The following is a 4,711-nucleotide window of genomic DNA, read 5'->3' as shown; positions in this document are numbered from 1 at the left end:
TGCTATTCTTTTCATTTAAAATTTCTACTTTGGTTTGAAAAGCCTACTCCAATATTTTTTTTTATGACCTATTTATACATTGTTCATGAACTAAAAGAGATTCCATTAGTTTATCAATAGAGTACACAGACAAGTCCTTGGATTCTTCAATCACAGTAACAATATGGTCAAATTTAGAAGGGAGACTCCTCTGGACTTTTTTAACTACCTTTTGATCATTTATGACCTCACTGAAAGTCTTTATTTGATTCACAATAGTGGAGAGTCTAAAAAAGAAATTTTGAATAAACTCATCAATTTTCATAGAAAATGTTTCAGACTCTCTTTATAAAGTTTGAAGTTTAATCATTATGATATTCTTATCCCCATGAAATTTTTGCTTCAAAAGTAGCTAAGCTTCTTTTAACTTTGTAGCATCGGCAATTGTTGGAAAATTGGTCTCAAACACAACGTGCTATAATACTAATAATGCCTTTGCATCCTTCCTTCGAGCTTCTTTTACATCCATTTTTTATGCCAATTTTTCTACTGTCTTAGTTCCTTCGACATCTTCCATTCTCAACCAACTCTCAAAGGTCTTGTGAGATAAAAAATATCTTTATTTTAATACTCTAAAATTTATAGTTATCACCATTCAAAATCGGCACATTATCATACCAGTTTACAGTCTTATCTCACTTAGAGATCATCTTTCCAAACTCTGAGTCTATAGGAACTCCTTGCTTCAGCAATGTTCGCTCACTACGATTTGTAATGCCCAGCTTTGACTGCAACCTAGCTTTGATACCACAATTGTAGGGTATTTCTGCAATAGAACATAATAGAAACAACAACAAGAAAGTAGAAACCGCAGAAGAACCAAAAAAAAATTGCAAGAGTTGAAAACTTTTTTAACTCATTTCTCCTCATTATTTATAACGTAGATAAAATATATTTAAAAAGGAAAACAACACAAAAATAGGAACAATAACTACTCCACTACCCACTACATTCGGTTGTTTAACTCTCCTAAAAACAAATTTCATCTTTTAAGGACTCTAGCTTCAAGTGAGCATAGGATGCTCGCATCCATTTCTTGAGTATTTAACCAACATCTATGTGGACATAGGATGCTCTCATCCACTACGTTTGTTATTTGAACATTAACGAATAGGCAGTTCAGCCATCGGTGGCCACTACGCTCTCAGCGATTTGAACATGTACTTGTGCTATAAGGGACGATCACCCAACCCTCTGAGAAATCCTGCTATTACTGTCCATTGATGTGGTTGTAGGAGCTATTGGTATCTACTTTCAGTGATGGTGATGTGTGGATTGCCATTGGCATCCTTAGCCCTAAAAGTTTTCACTGTGATATGGCTTTTGATTCTGTTGCTCCTACCACGCTGGCCCATGACTTTGGCTCTGTCTTCTGGGCACCATTCTATTATGCCTCGCATTCTATTTCAATCAGTTCTGACACCAGAACCAGCGAGCTGCTCCCCGTCTGCTGACCTCCCAGAGGTGGCCACTCAGGCGGATGATCCCATGTTCCAGCTACCGCTCCTTTCGTTTCTTCGCCTTCCATTGCGTACTTGCATTTGGTCGGGGTCTGTTGAATAACATTCATGCAATCATGATAAAGACTGAAAAGAAGGAAGAGAGTATTTACGTGGTTCGGTCAAATAAGACCTACATCCACGAACACCAGAAGCATGCTTTTCATTATGCAGCTACACCTATATATATATATAGGTGAATACAAATGAGAACAATAAAGAAAAAAATTATTACATGTGAGAGAACCAAAGAGTCATCTTGAGAAATAAAAAGATAATGCCTTGAGACCGCAAACGATGCCTTGATTCTTGCTATTCTTTGGTGTTGTGAAACCATTCATTAGGGTCCAATACGATTCTGACAGTACTGGTTTTCAGCCACCAGAAGGCCACAAAAGAGACCCTTAACGCAATTAGCAATCTTCTTTTCTCTCTTCTTTTTCTTTATACTGAATGCCAGTTGGTAAAAAAAAAAACTTTACAACTGATCAGCAAGATACAAAAAGAAGAAAAGAAAAGAGAAAAGGAAAACTATCAATGGCTTTCTTCTTATTTTCTTGTAAATTTTTGTTAGGATGTAGACGTAGATGTAACATTAATGTTCAATCTACATCTACATCCAAACCACTTTTTCTCCTTTCATCCTCTATACCCTTCATAAATACCTCACCAGATGCCGAATAGATACATCACAGTATCATCTTATAAAAATAACCTAGCATTCCATTCATGACATTGCCAGCTTCTATAGCCTAAATAGGAATACTTAACATTATTATGAAGTTGTCACATTTGTTTTCATGGCCCCTAGTAGTAGATAGGGCTGGTAAACCAGTCGAACAAACCAAACAGGGCATGCTTACTAGTGAATTGAGCTCCTGACTCGCTCATGTTCAGGTTTGGCTGAGCCAAGCTTGAGCTCAGCTCGTCCTTGAATGAGATGAGTTGAACACAAGCTGGCTTCTGTAAAAACATTTCAATATATATATATATGTGTGTGAGCTCTCTTGAGCCCAGTCGAACACTATGTTCAGGTTCAACTCTTTTAATCTAAACAAGTTGTTCATAGCTCGACTCACCAGCTGTATGAACCGATCAAAAACGAGTTTGTGACGAGCCAAACCAAGTGAAGTCAGGAGCTGTTTGGTTTGTTTACCAGCCCTACTTACCAGTTAATTTAATTGAAAACAAAATCTATACAAGAATTAAAGTATATATACCCACTCATAGAGGGCGTCAGTCCGGAGGATGGTCTTTCCATGACTTATGCATTCCCCTCATAGTTAATTTAGCTAGTGTCCTAGCCACAAAAAGTGAGAGAACTACAAATCCTTTTAGAAACTGTATCCTGTTGAAACTGTACAGAAGCTATATCACATTGACAAGTTTAAATATGGTCCCATTCCTACAGGACACCGTATGGAACATGTATGACACGTGTCAGAGGATGTAATTTTGGTTACTTTCTTTATGTTTTATTAATTTATGATTGATTTTCTTAATATTTGAGTTAATAGATTTTATATATTAAATGTTTAAAAAATACATGTCATTCTACTTTTCTAAAAATGATGAATTTGTGTCTCGAGTCTGTATCGCAACCATGTCCATATCTATAGCCATGTGACATAGGTGGGACGGTTTCCAAAGGATAGAAACCCATTTCTCCAAATTTTTATAAGCATCTAGCTGATCCATCCAACTTATGGGTTGTGCATGTTTAGTTTTAGTTTCTCAAACCTGGATTTGTGAGTTCAAGAAATACCAAAAACATCATTAGTCTGAGCTCATTATGTGAAATTGATAAGGTCAGACACGATTGGGGTCAGACAGTTAGGCTTTGTTTTGATTTGTGTTCAATTTATCCATAAGCCTTGTAGAGAACCCTAAATTCACAAGGAAGGGGAAATAAGACTCTTCAGTGGAGCGTGGTTGTGTGTTTGGGCCAAAACAGATTATAAGTAGACTCCTCTTTAATAGGGGCAGTCATTACCTGCCTTCCTATGGATTTTTTTAAAATTTTTCAAAACATAAAACAAAGGTTTTTATAAAAAATAGTTTTTAAAAAATAGGTGGGTCTAAAATTAGATATGAATTTAGGATGATTGTGGGGTCCATTCTTCAAGGTCATGCGCCTTTCCTTCTTTATAGAGAATGGATTAGTCAAAGCAGGAACCTTTGATATTCATTTTTAGAGCAACAGTATTGCAAAAGCTCATGAAAAAGATGAGCGCAGTGGCGAGAGCTACCAAAACTCAAAAAATATATAAAAACAAAGAAATATATGAAATGTTAGTGCTATCAAAACTTATAAAAATAAATCAAATAGATAAAATAAAAATTAAAAATGAACTGAATTTCACTTAGGGTTTAGGTATCCCTCTCTATGTTTGACAAGTGCGAGAGAACGAACAATACTTCGGCTAGGCGTCAACTCTAAAAGTGTGTGAGATAAAGGGATATGGGTCTTAGACTAAGCTTGATAAGGCTTGAATTAAGCTAGGTTGACTAGGATAGGTGGGCTAGTCTAGGTTCTATTGGAATTCTGACAAAGTAAGGTTAGTGCTAGGTAGACAAAGATTAGATCTGAAATAAGGAATGACCCCTTATTTACAATTTTTTGTATAAATTCAGATATGTTTTCTGTATATCCGAGATTCAAAATTCTGGACCCAGTTCAGATTGTGATGGATGGCTCTTATTGGGCTGTTTTTGAATGAAAGACTGAGATTTGTCCAAAGCATGTTGCCTTGGATAGAGATTTTATCTTGTAAAGGCGTTTTGGACTCAAAATATTATATTCTGAGTTTGAAAGGTGAGTGGGTGATGATAAGGTTTTCTTCAAATGACGCACGTGAAAAGGCAATTTATGACAATTCTTGCTAATAATAATTTTTTGTGTTAATGACATATTTTTTGTACTAACAACACATTTGGAATTCATCATTTTTGGACCCTTTCCACAATACATCAAAAAGTTGTTGGTGACAAAAACTTTTAGTGACACATTATGTGTCATCAGAGGTATTTTTGGACAGTTGATAACAACACATTGATGTGTCGTAAGCACTTTCGGGTAAAACAAACTTGACATGTCAACTTGTTTTGGCCATAACATTCTATCTGAGTGTTCGTTTGAGGTAATTTTTGATGTGTTGAAAAGTTAACATTCT

The sequence above is a fragment of the Nuphar pumila genome, chromosome 5 (assembly GCF_984573655.1).
Source record: "Nuphar pumila chromosome 5, dmNupPumi1.hap1.1, whole genome shotgun sequence".
In the NCBI taxonomy this organism is placed as follows: Eukaryota; Viridiplantae; Streptophyta; class Magnoliopsida; order Nymphaeales; family Nymphaeaceae; genus Nuphar; species Nuphar pumila.
This window is presented reverse-complemented; position numbering follows the sequence as displayed.